Source organism: Cetorhinus maximus, chromosome 13, assembly GCF_964194155.1.
Source record: "Cetorhinus maximus chromosome 13, sCetMax3.hap1.1, whole genome shotgun sequence".
Lineage (NCBI taxonomy): Eukaryota > Metazoa > Chordata > Chondrichthyes > Lamniformes > Cetorhinidae > Cetorhinus > Cetorhinus maximus.
This window is the reverse complement of record NC_135891.1, coordinates 37139343-37153611: the sequence shown is the minus strand read 5'-3', so window position 1 is coordinate 37153611 and position 14269 is coordinate 37139343. Positions and strand designations below refer to the sequence as shown.

Here is a 14269-nt window from a genome sequence, read left to right as displayed (position 1 = left end):
AGTCATTTCAAGCTGGAAATGTGCCAGCTGCCATATTTTAAAAAATAGCTCATGGGATATGGGCGTCACTGGCTAGGCCAACATTTATTGCCCGTCCCTAATTGCACTTGTTCAGAGGGCATTTAAGAGTCAATCACATTGCTGTGGGTCTGGAGTCACATGTAGACCAGACCAAGTAAGGACAGCAGATTTCCTTCCCTAAAGGACATTGGTGAACCAGGTGGGTTTTTATGACAATCAGCAATGGTTTTGTGGTCATTATCAGACTTTTAATTCCAGGTTTTTATTGAATTCAAATTTCACCATCATGGTGGGATTTGAACCCGAGTCCCTGGAACATTATTCTGGGTCTCTAGAATACTAGTCCAGTGACAATACCACAATTGGATCAGGCTTCTCCATAGGTGTCCAGAGCACACGCCAGCACTATTTAAAGCAATGGCTAACCTACCTAAATGAGGGTCCTATGCTTGTTGGAGGATACTTTTTGGATTTTTGTATGCTCCAGTGTCTGACTTGTCACATGCTAAGCCTGTACAGCAGCTCATGGCATTAGCCAGCTGGAAGGCCCCTTCACCTATATAATTTAAAGGTATTTACAGTACTTCCAGGTTTGTTGCTGGTTTGTCATTTTAGGCTGCTGGTTAACCTCGCAGCATATTTCGACTTATTACCTGACTCTGGAAAGTGACATTTGACTGTGAGAATGAGATTTCAATAATATTACATTGCTTTTGGCTGCCTTATAATTGGCTGGACCATCAAAATCATCCTCTGCATCTAGTGTAGCGAGTTAATATGCAGTTGTGCTTTTTGGAAAGCTGACATCGATTGTGTCCTACCTCCTGCACACTTGTGCCAAGTGCTTCACCATGTGAAGACTCCTACTCTAGCCTAGCCTCTAAAATATACATCGTGCTAATATCTGAGCTGTTGCTTGCAAGAATGGGATCAAATGACAGCATAATTAGGCAAGTTGACTTCCTCTTACTCAAGTGCTAGAAGTGTGTTCCCATCTGAAACGAAGAGAGAATCGGGTTGGTGTTTAGTCCAAAAGGAGAGTAAAGCAAGAGAAATGTCTGGTGCAAGCATCAGCAGGTTGTAATGTGGACTATTTAGGGCAACATAAAAATAATAAGTGAAAATAAAGTTAAGGATAATGAAGAAATTCTGCACAATGTCATCTCGTTTTGTTAGCTGCTCTTGTCATGACTCTCCACCTGTTTGTGATAGCCAACATGTGCCAACATGTTTTCTTTGAGCTATGAAGGGGGAGTGGGTTGTGAGGGCTGGTTCAGGTTCATCTGCTGCCAACTCCCTGTCTAAAGTTATGTGCAACTTTCTCCTGCAAGAGTGAAAGAAGTGTGTTAGTGACAGTCTTGTGAAGTGTTTAGAGAGTCTGCTTATCATGGTTAAATATCAGTAACAGTGCATCAGTTATGAGGTATGTTGCGTTCTTTTGTTTATCGCAAATGTACCAATCATACAACAAGGATTGGTAAAACAATAATCTGGGTTCTTAATTTGAAGATAAGACTATATACGATATACGATGGTAACTGGGAGGCTATGCAGACACTTGTGACCTGCAGGACTGCTGCTGTGTTCTGTCTAGAGAGTCATGGCTTAATACAACACATCCTGTCTTGTGGTAGATAGTGACGGACAACAGTTTAAGACATGTTCCCTTAAAGATACATATACATCACGACAAGGTGTGGGGAAGTGAGAATTGCAATAATGGTGAATGTGTGAGTCTGGGGAGAAGGAAGTAGAGTGAAGTGTGGTGCAGTGCTTGTAGGAGACTGAAGTGAAATTTGAGAGGATGGTGTGAATAGTGAAGTTGGAGATAGTGAAGGTGTGACTAGGGAGTAAGAGAGTAATATTCTTACGTTGACAACTCTGGTGAGCTCGTTGAACTTCTTATGGCATTGCAGCTATGTATTTGCAGCTAAGCTCCTGGCATTGACCTCTTTAGCAATCTGTTCTCACGCCTCAGCAACCTATTCCCAATGGTAGCAGTTGTTGCCTGGATGGTATTTTTCATGGGAGAAGAGCATCATCCTCTCCAGTACACTGCCTGCACCTTGGCCCCAAGGCAGCATTCAAAAACTGGCAACCATATCTGCAATCTTGCAGTCATTCCTCTCCTTACAAGCTTTCTCGGTTATCTGCAACCAAAGTGCACTTAAGAAGTTCTAACTGCCTTTAAGTGGCAATAGAAGTATTTGATAGCTAGCTTCCCAAACATGAATGCAGCAATGAATAGCATGGCTACAGCTGGCTGCACGTCTAGCTCATGGATATTGTTTGTTTTCTGGAACAACACTGACAGGTGCAGTGCTCCAAAAGGATGCAATTGAATTTCTAGTCCAATATATTACTGACCACAGAAAAAAATCAAATTGCACAATATTTTTCAATTATCTGAGAAAGGCATACACTTGTTTTACTGGTCAGCCATCAATTACTATTTTGGACTATATCTTAGACATAAATCATACATTGATGGAGGAATGTTGTCATGTTTTAAAGCTGTTCCTCAATACATGGATGGGAGAATAAAACCAATTGAAGGTTCATTTCGTTATAAGTTAAAGTTGTTTGGTGTTTTGTGCATTATACTGTAACCAGATAAGTGAAGGATAATTCTCTAATATTTTTCATAGAATTTGCATTACAAAAGTGACTATATTCATGCTGTTTGTTGATACAGACTACTAGATAAATCAAACGAAGAATGCTAACCAACTGTTAGAGACAGAAATTTATTGTGAAGTAAATTCACAATTTTTCAAAAGATTTTAGTCACTAATAGGAAGTGTATTGTTTAGCATATTGCTAATGATGCTTTGAGGATGTTCTGTGATGGTTCCAATATGCCTGTTAAAGCAGTAATCTAACGAAATTACATCATCCAGGAGCAGAAGATCAAATCAGGTTGTGGAGTAAATGCAAAGAATCATACAATGGAAGTACCTTATTTTTTTCTATTCTATCTCTATAAATGATATACATAGATATTATGAGGACTAGAACAGAACAGCTGTATTGGTCAAGACCGTGGTAACTTGTTTTGCATTGCTATCTATTCTTGCTCTCAAGAACAGTCATATTTTAACTACCAGCAAACTTTCCCCCACAGTCTTTCTTTCTCTCTCCTTTTTGTTTCTACAAGAAGACCACAAGATCTGATAGTGGAGTACTCTTGGAAGATGAGATTGTCAGGCCATGGAAGAAACAGAGGAATAATCATGTATTTCAGGTCATTTGTCCCCTTTCCTCGTGCCCATATAAATGGTGGATTTGGTGACAGTTTACCCACTAAAATCCTGTTAATTAAAGAATAAGACATAACACTGGGAAAAAGGTTGAGGAAAAACTGAGAAGAAAATAACACAATTAATTTAGGGATATAAAAAACCCACAAGCACAGCAGATACTCGTAATTTATTTTTGTTTTTGTAATGGAAGCAATTATAAAAGCGAAGGATTGTGAGCTATCGTTAGATATGCTCTCTACATAACATTGCATGTATGATTTACAGTCACACATTTGAAGCAAACAATGTTGACATTTTATAACAAATGGGATACCCCAACTTCTACTGCTCCTGGAAGAAAAACATTCCTATAATTCACTGCATCAACAGCACCACTCATTAGGTCCGTGAAATGCACACTTTAAGGACAGTTGGCAGGCTTGGTGCTGCCAGTTAATATATAGAGATATATAGATATAAAAATAACATTATCCAATTTACAAGAGACAGGCTTTGCTAGATTGTTGCACACACTTTACTAAAAACATTGTCCACAAAGTTTCTATTAAATATTTAAGTGCACACATTCAATGTATAAAGTAATTTACAGGCACTTTATATATGTATCAATCCATGACTACAGATCATCAACATGAAACCAATGTCGACGCTTTCATAGTTGAAATTTTTTAACTGCACAGTATATGTAACCAGACATTTATTTAGCCAAACACGCAGCTGATTTGCATGACAAATTACGGTACACTGTCAATTCAAATCCAAATGCTGAAATTTCAACCACCATAAATCAATTTTAAAATTGTTGCAAAATTATGTGAATTGCTGTTCTCACATGTAAGCAAGTTGAAAGACTTTGAAGCGCTTCACGTACAACTAGCCTCTGAATAAATGATTTAGTATGTAATTATCTGTCATGATTTAATAGTCAATATGTTTTTATTAATAATTTCAAATATAAAATCTAATTTATATACTGCCAGTGCTGACCAAGATATGCTGCAATAATACTAATATATCTTTGATTTTAAATGCACAGATATTTATAGATTTTCTTTAAAATGGTAAAACGAATGAGGGGTACTACAAAAAGCAACTAGTGTTAAACTTACTTAATTGGATATATCAGGCAATTGATTACCAGCTGATATGTTTTTGGCAACATAGTTCTTCATTACCAGTGATGTTGAAATCATCAGTGTCGTTGCTGTATTAAATGTGCTATTTTGACAATGCTGATGGAGTTGCAGTTGCCTGAACAGAACCTGAAATGACTATAGTGTAATGGTCATCATACTACCTGAACAAGCAATATCTGCAACTTTATTTTCCTTTTAACCCTGATTGTTCCCATGTATTCCTGCCCATTCTCTTTTGTTCTTACTTGTTTCCATTCATTCCAGTGGGAAAAAGGCTGTCACTAGCCATCACTCATAACCTCCTGCCTGGTTATTTTATCCTTATTTCCTTTCTTTGGCATACCCTGGTCATGTACAATATTCAAAAAAATGGGCCGAGAAGGTGACTACTCTCAGTCCTCTGCCAATTCTGCAGTAACCTTATTCACTAAAGATGTGCAAGGACATCCCAAATTATCACACTTATTTCCTTGGCTTCCTTGTGGGGAAGCACCTTACTTTTATTCAATATTTACCCACAATGACCCAACCAAGATTATATTTTTCAATGGCAGAACTGGTTTCTCTTAAAGATAAAAGACCAAAAGATAAAAGGACAGGTTTTCTTTCCCTTCCTTAATTTTCAACCCTTACTTCTCTTCCTCTTTCCTTTGCTATCTTTCATATGTGGCTAAATGTCATGTGTTAAAAAGGATAAAAGACTTGCATTTATATAGCACCTTTCATGACCACTGGACATCTCAGAGTGCTTTACAACCAACAAAATATTATTTGAATTGTAGTCATCATTAGAATGCAAGCATGGACAGTGAGCACTCATAGGCCAATCTGCCATCAGGGAGTCCTCGACAAGTGCTCCCAACCTTTTCACGTGTTTGTACCGATTTGCGGTCAGCACCACTAGATATCGATGAGAAGTGGAAGCCCGAGCAAGTGTTTTCCAGTCTAATTATACTGAAGTCATTTTTAGTGACACACTGTTGCTCCAGTTGAAATTGGTTAATTGCATACAAGGGGGATTGAACCTCAGACCGCTCTTGCCTGCATGGTACAGTATCACACCATTGAGTGGATTCACTCACTGGATTATCAAGGAAGCCCTGACAGATTGCCTTGTGATCGGTTTTGTGATTCGCATCTGTTAAATTCTCGATGTCTTTCAGTGTTTTTTTATACATTTGTAACTTTGTAGTGAGCCCTGCTACCACCATAAGGAGAGCTGCCTGATGAAAATTGCTATGCAGACCTAGAATAACATGCTGCATATGTGTAACCAACCAAAATCACAAAACCTTGGCTTCCAAATGGTTCCAAAAACGTTGCTCCAATCTGCCTGTAAGCAAAACCTATTACCACTAGGTGGCACAGAAAACAAGCATCAAGTGAAATAGAAACTGCTGGATACATGTTTAGAGAGAGCAAAGATAATTATTGATGTGGGTATGGACCCTTCATCAGAACTGAACCCCGAAAGCAAATGAACCTCATAATGGAATTAAACAGAACAGAAGGTACCATTCATTACGCTGAATATTATGGGGGAGGTGTGAACAGCTCACCCTCCAGAAGCAAGGTTGATGTTGGGTTGACTTGCTCCCCACCGACCCGCCCCACAGCCATAAAACGCTGCTGGTGGGCTTAACATGGCCAACGTGGGACTTCTGTCCCTCACTGGGGAGGAAGTCCTGCCCCTGGGAGGTGCCGGTCAATTGGCCGGCAGCTCCATCAGTCCCAGCAACGCCAAGAGCATGTCAGTAGGCGCTGCCAGGACTGCAAGATCAGGAGGAAGATCCCCGGAGCTTGGACAGGGTGGGTCTGGGCAGGTCAGGGAGGGGGACTGGGGTTTAGGTTTAAGGCTATAGGCAGGTAGGAAGGTGGGAGGGGGTGGGGCTCTATTTTAGGGGGGCCGCCCCCTGATTGGCAAAGGGCAGCCCCTGAAGATAAAACACCCATTCCTTCCTGACCTTTGAAGAATTTATTTTAAAAATCAGGCTGTCCGCTCCCACCTGACTGCCCACGCCAAACATTTTCTGGCGTTGGCAGTGTACTATCAGTAATTATTCATTTGAATATGGCAGGCAGGCTGCCGATTTCGGCAAAAAATGGGGGTGAGTTTGGGGGTGGGCAGCTGCCTATTTTACGTGCCCCCTCCCACCCCTCCCCCCCCGCAGGGGCACATGAAGTGCAGCCCGTTATCTCTTTTTCTCCCATTGCTGCCTCTCATTTTATTTTGTTCAATTTCATTAAGTGTTTCACTTAGATCATATCATTAGAAATAGGAGCAGAAGCAGGCCATTCAGCCCATCAAATCTGTTCAGCCATTCAGCAAGACCTTATCTTCTAGTCTCCTTTTCTGATGAGGGGTCTAAAATGGAAATATTATGTTGAGTCATTTGCATACAGATATGGGTAGACCTATTGGGCTGAATTTTTTGCCTATCGGGCGGGGGGGGGTCTGACCCAATCTTCAGTGGGCAGGGAGCCGATCCCCGCCGGAGAAGCAGGCCCTGCCGCCATTTTACGTGGGCGGGCCAATTAAGGCCCGCCCAGTGTGACATCTGCCAGGAAGCGCTATGCGCTTCCTGTGCAGGCGGGGGGGATTCCCCAAATGCGAGAGTGCGCTCTTCCACGCATGCGCACGAAAGAGTGCACATCTCCCTGAGGCTAAGTGCTGCCTCAGGGAGATCGCTGAAAGGTTTTCAAACTTTAAAAATAGAAAAATAAAAAAATCATTAACATGTCCCCCTCAATGTCACATGAGATGGGACATCTTAATAAATTGCACAAAAACTTTAATAAACTTTTTAAAAACCGACATGAAACCTCATCCCGCCGGTGGATGAGGTTTCATGTTTTTTCTAGTTCGCACCGGGGCTCCTGGCCTGCCCACCAACCTTAAGGTTGGACGGGCAGGTCCTTTAATTGTTTGTTATCCTGTCAATGGCCTCAATTGGCCATTGACAGGTCGGCGGGTGGACAGCTGATTTTGCTGTGCCCCCGCCTCCCTGAAGATTTAAATGGGGCGGGATGACATTGGAGGTTCCCTCCAACATCATCCCACATCATTTTCGCGTTGGCAAGTGGGCCCTGCCCCCTGCTCGCCGACGACAAAATTCAGCCCTATGTGTTTTTTCAATTTTTTTTGTTTTTATTTTATCTTCCCACTATTCGTAGTTTCTCTTTTCATTGCCAAGGATTTTTGGCTTGCAAGCTAGAAATTCCTGTATAGTGGCATTTCAGGATATGATAGTGGTAACACATTCCACAGCACAATGCATTTAAGCACAAATACAGATGTGTAATAATGGCATAAAATTTTCGTTTGAGATTTGACATTAGGGATTATTTGGAAACATCATTGTGCAGGATTTTCCATTGAATGGATGGGCTTCTTGTTGACGGTAATACGTTTTGGTGACACATTGGCTGGAATTTTCCCATCCTACCCGCAGCGGGTTTTGTGGTGGGCAGAAGCGGAGAATCCAGTGGCAGGCAAAGTGCCGCAAACCATTCGTCGTAAAAACACGTCGTAATTCTCCCGATGGTGTTATCAAGGAGGGTTGGTTATCCCGTCGACTAGTGGCATGAATGCCGTTTGCATTCATTAGCGTGTCAAGAATGCTCATTGAATCAGGTGCTCGCTGGATCTTGCCATGCCTTCCAATCTTCCGTCATGCCAGCGGGAAATCACGTCAGCCTCAAACCCGTTTGAAGAAGGGCATGCACAAGTCAGACAAGTTCGCTGATAACTTTGAGGTGAGTGGAACATATCTACCATAGCGCTGCGCTGGCACTGTTGTGATGCATGCCATTCTGTTGAGGCTGCAGGGTTGGACTGCTCCTTCTCTTGGCTTTCATTGTCCCGAGGTACACTACTGTGCTGTGGTACTCATGCAGGCCTCCACTTTCAGAGACTAGCATTTCAACCGGGGGTGCGCTGTGAGGCAAGGGTCAGGTTGACGAACATGATGGGGGCAATGGGGAGGGAAGGCTGTGGAATGACAGTGAGAGGGAAGGGTGAACACTATGGGGGCAACAGGGAGGGAAGACTGTGGATTGACAGTAGGTGGATGGGCAAATGCTATGGGGGCAACAGGGAAGGAAGACTGTGGGATGGCAGTGAGAGGGAAGGGCAGACACAATGGGGCCTTTCTGGGATTGCCCTCTAACCTCTTGTTGCCACAGGAGTGAGCAGGAGTCTGCTTAGAAAGAAAGGAGGAAGACCTCCTTGCGACTGAAAGCCAATGGCTTTATTAGCACTGTTAAAGGGCTACTCAGAACTCAGTGGCTTCACACCGCAGTCGCTGCATCTCAAGAGTAACACGTGGGAATGTAGAATTTAGGAATATTGGAAATAGTGAAGGAGGCACAGCTGTATCATATATGGCATTCCATCAATGAAGGCCTGTCACGTGTTCACCACATGTGACACTCCTGATGGGCCAAAGGGCATCCACTCATTGACTATGAGCAACTGGCTGGTCATTAATATGCCATATCAGAGATTGGAGCACAGAGCTAGGTTGGGTCACTCATCTCACTTAAGCTTTATCATCCCACGCAGGGCTCAAGATATTACACCTGCAATGCCACCTTGGTCACCTCAATGTGTGTGTTAGTGTCTCAGGGACAAGGCGGCATCAGCCACCATGCAAGTGGGGCAGGAAAAACTATGGACCCTTACAGTCTCATCTTCTGAGCTTCACTTTCTTGCCCCTTAAATCATTAATGTCTTCAATATTTCCTTTCAGAGAGAAGGCAAAAGCACATATAGATCCAGGGCTCAATGCTGCCTTTGTCAGGGTCCTAATGCAATAGAGGAGGCAGAGGAGGGAGAGGCAACTCCTCACATCTCCAGCAGGAGGGACATTGTCAAGTGGAGCCACAGCATGAACAGGAGGGTCAGAAGAAGAGACCCAGATAACAGGGGTGTATCACCAGACTTAGGGTTTATTGTCCAAGAGTCTCCTATTTACAAACGAGCAAGAAGCAATGCCATGCATGTATGCGCTTGTCCCGAGATCTGGTACATCACATTTGCCATGATGACCTGACGCCACGTGGAGTTGGAGGGTATCCCCTACCACTGGCTTTGGAGGTGACCGCTGCACTCAATTTCTTGGCCTTTGGTTCTTTCCAAGGATCAACAGGGGACCTGTGTGGCATCTCTCAGTCCACAACACATTGATGCATAAAGGAGGTCACAGATGCCCTTTACAGGAAGGCCCATCATTATGTCAGGTTTGCTCTGGATGAAGATAGCCAGGGTGTGAGATTCACTGGCTTTGCCACAATCTCAGGCTTACCAAGAGTGCAGGGTGCAATAGACTGCACCGATGTGGCTATAGGGGGAGGCCCTAATGTTTATAAACTGCAAGGGCTATCATTCCATCAATATACAACTGGTATGTGATCATCGGATGCACATACTGCACGTTTGTGCATTGTACCCTGGGAGTTGCCATGACTCCTACGTCCTGAGTCACTCCCAGGTGCCTGAGATTTTTGAGGGGCCATTACAGCTGCGGGGATGGCTGCTTGGGAATAAAAGGGACCCACTGAAATGCTGTCCACACACTCCCTTATAGAGCAGACCATAGGGCTTCTGATGATGCGCTTCAGATACTTGGACCGCTCAGATGGCTCACTGCGTTACACTCCCAACAGGGTTTCCTGCATCATCGCAGTGTGTTGCGCCCTTCAAAATCTGGCAATGCAAAGAGGTGAACCCCTGCCCCAGGATGAACTGGAAGAGGATGAGAGCTCATCGGAGGATGAATATCCTGAGGCCCAAGAACCTCAGGAGGCAGCTGAGGGTCAGTATCAGCGTGATCGCACCATGGAGGAAGGAAGATGTGGGAGATGTGCCCGTGATACATTAATCACTGACAGGTTCCAGGAAAAGTAAAGCCAAGTGAGGGAATATGGCCATATCTTCTGAGCCTTCATTGCTATTTACTTTCAACTCAGGGAATGTCCACCCACTTGCAGTGAGAACGAGTCCGCATTCACACTTGCGTGTTCTGGTCTCATGAATCACCAGGCCATGATCTTTGCTTTAGTTCGCGGTGCCCTGTGAGTTAGCTCACCCTGGGAACTGTGAGCCCACTTAGGAACAAGACCGATGCAGGAGAAGACTTGAAGCCTTCGCCGCCATCTAATGATGCAAACACAGCTGCAACTGAGATGTGGACATGCCTAGGGATCTCCTCCTCCCATGCATGTCTTATCTTCTGCCACCACCACTGAGGAGACACAAATGCTGCTAGAATATCAATGCTGGTGAGCTGTCCACGCTCAATGGTGTTCCGTGAGGAAGAAGGGTTAGAAACTCTTACATCACACATTTCCTTTAAAGATTTAAACACATCTCCCTGACATCACACAAGGGGTGCAGATGCTAGTTCAACTGAGGTTGACATCACAGGAATGTGAATTTCACAGTGGGACACTATCGCTGAGCGGGAGCAAGGCTAAAACTCAAAATAAGAGGACTCCAAAGTACAAAATTACAACACCTTCAGTTGACAGGAACATTCACATAACCATCAAATGCATTAACAAAAATGCAATTTATTTACATGTCCAGCACACCCATGACCCAAAAGCGACATCAGTTTTTCTTAACTTTCCCAACTTTAGCTGTACGCCTATGTGCAGTCCCGACATCCATATTGAAGGGTGGCTAATGTAACCCCACTATTTAAAAAGGGAGGCAGAGAGAAAACAGAGAAAATAGATCAGTCAGCCCGACGTCGGAAGTGGGGAAAATTCTAGCGTCCATTATAAAAGAATTAATAGCTGAGCATGTGGAAAACAGTGACAGAATCGGACAGAGTCAGCGTGGATTTATGAAAGGGAAATCATGCTTGACAAATCTACTGGAATTTTTCGAGGATGTAACTAGTAGAGTTGATGAGGGGGAGCCAGTGGATGTGGTTTATTTGGACTTTCAGAAGTCTTTCGACAAAGTCCCACATAAGAGATTAGTATGTAAAATTAAAGTGCACGGGATTGGGGATAATGTATTGAGATGGATAGAAAACTGGTTGGCAGACAGGAAACAAAGAGTAGGAATAAACGGATCTTTTTCCGAATGGCAGGCAGTGACTAGTGGGGTACCACAGGGATCGGTGCTGGGACCCCAGTTATTCACAATATATATTAATGATTTAGATGAGGGAATTAAATGTAATACCTCCAAATTTGCAGATGACACAAAGCTGGGTGGGAGGGTGAGCTGTGAGCAGGATGCAGAGACACTTCAGTGTGATTTGGACAAGCTGAGTGAGTGGGCCAATGCATGGCAGATGCTGAATAATGTGGATAAATGTGAGATTATCCATTTTGATAGCAAAAACAGGAAGGCGGATTATTATTTGAATGGCTATAAATTGAGAGAGGGGAATGTGCAACGAGACCTGGACAGAGGGGGCTGTGAGCAGCTGCACACCCTTGGAGCATCCTGAGAGGAGCCCCCTGGGCTATCCTGCTGACACTCATCCTCCCTGTGGGTGCCCAAGAGCCCCACCCTGACTCCTGCAGGAGATGGTGCACCTGGAGGCAAGTCAAGGTGCCTCGTCCCCATGTCGCCGACATCCTGATGGTGCCCATCAAGGTGTGTGGCCATGGAGTGCAGGGTCGAGCAAAATCCGGCAAGACCTGCTGGACCAAGGTCTCCATGGTGGTTGCCAGCCTTCCCGTGGTGACCTCGAGGCGCTCGCATGTCGGAGCCACGACATCAGACAGAACGCGGATGGACTCCTCCATCGTTCACTCCAGTCTGCTGAGTGATGGCCAAATCTCTGCCTGATGTTCCTCCGCCTGTTGTTGCATCTCCAGCATAGATTTAGTGGCTGCTTCCAGAGGCTCATCATCTAACTCAGACTGAGTGGGTGGCTGGTCTCTAGCAGCCCTCCGAGTGCCGGAGACCTGGGCTGTCCCTGCCTCTGCTGCGGGGACATGTCAGTGAGGTTTTCCCCAGAAAGTGATCCTGAGCCTAATCCACAGCTGTGCCCCATCGACTTGTGTGTCTCTGAGTTGGTGGAGGGTGTGTGTGAGCGCCGTGACGGTTCTTCCAGAGCTTCCTCCTCGGATGGAGTCTGGGGGCTTACACTGGTGGTGCTGGACTGGTTTGGGGGCCTCGATCTGCTGGTGCCTAGAAAATAGAAAATAGAGTTTCAGTTAATGAGCATGAGCTAGATCAGAGTGCATGTGACTCACTGCAAATGTCAGGATTTGATGAGATGATGGAGCTGTGCTGGGTTGGTGGGAGAGACCGATCTCCCTTTCCCCACAGGAGCGATCCCTGTCCTCCCCAGACAGCTCGTCTGCAGCCACCTCGAACTCAGTGAGGGCGATGATGTTAGCCGTACCCTCCCCCAGTCTGCGATCTCTCGCGCCTGCTGTGTGCCAGCTTGGCCTGTAAAAAGAAAGAAACCTATACACGCCTTTGCATAATTAATGAGGCTCCAGGTGCAGAGTCGGGCGTGAGTTCCCACCATTCTGGTTGGCAGGGTGGGCACTGCCTGACCCGCCTGCCACGGCACTTAGATTCATTTATGGAAAATTCCACCCACTGTCATCCAGGAATGTTGGTGGCAAGGACCAAACTGCAATCCGCAAAATTTTCCACAACCAAATGGCACCAGAAAGACAGATATCACTGGAGGGAAGGAAAGTCTAATTCACTGGATTGAAGCAATTATAGAAACTTTCTCAGAACTCCCCTGATGGACTTTAAACTCAACTGAACGGATGACTCCGAGGCAGGAGTTGTTTATAAGAAAGAGAAACCTCAATTAGTCACTGCTCAGCTACAAAATATGCATAAACAGTGAGTGAACGATTATTCAGCTGACCTACCACCAATTAGTCCGTTGCACCCCGAATGATTTTGTTGCACCATCATAATGTGTACATTAGTGGGAAAAATAAATTGTCTGATGGTCACTATTGGACATTTTTAAATTAGGTGGTCCACTTGCCGCCCGTGGGAAATCCAGCCTTTTTAAAAATGTGGTGCCAAGCCAGCGTGCCTCATTTTGCCACTGGATCTCACAAATAATTTCTATTTGCACACTAAACTTTCCTGATGACAGTAAATTTTTAAATTAAATTATTATAATTTAAGTGCTCTTTGTTTATTTGTAAAGGAGAAGATCCAATTGACACATGTAGCAGCTGTGCAAAGGCCCAAACTGTAAGTCTTGACAGACACTTAAAGTTTGATCCTAGTACAGCCACAGTACTCCTAAATAGCTGTAGACAATAGACATCATATTTTCATTTTCAATTCTGAATTAATTTGTTTAGCAAAATATATTTACATTGTCGGTTTTTTAATCAGCTGGGAAGCTGAGGATGTTATTGATAAAAAAAAAGTTAAATAATGAATAATAAAAATGCTTAGATAAGGTTTAATTTCATCCTACAGTATCACAAAGATCATCTTGTGATCATCCCCAGTGTTGTGATATGACCAATAGAGGGCGATCTTGATTTGTATTTCTCTTTGTGTTCTTTCCAAACTCTTGTATTTATATTAAAAAAGTACATTACTTAGTATCGATTGTTCATGGTGTCTGTAGCCACAGGATGAACATGGATTTGATATATTGTAGCTGTATTAAGTGATACCTTTAAAATAGCAACATTTTGAAGACTGCAATTCAATATTTTATGCAGTTGAAGGTTTTCCCTATGATATTCTATCATGTGCAGTAGAATTGAACCAATTACCCATTCGTGCACAGGAGAGGGACGAATGATTACCCCATCAATGAGGAGGTAAAAATCTCTACTCCTGTTTCAAAACATACATAATTATAAATATACATAGCAATCTTC

General features: G+C 43.8%; 1 long non-coding RNA gene across 3 annotated transcripts in view; it reads left to right on the top strand.

Moving 5' to 3' along the window:
* LOC144688550 (uncharacterized) overlaps positions 1–14269 on the top strand; it is a 213787-nt gene that overhangs the window by 145297 nt on the left and 54221 nt on the right. The window lies entirely within an intron of this gene.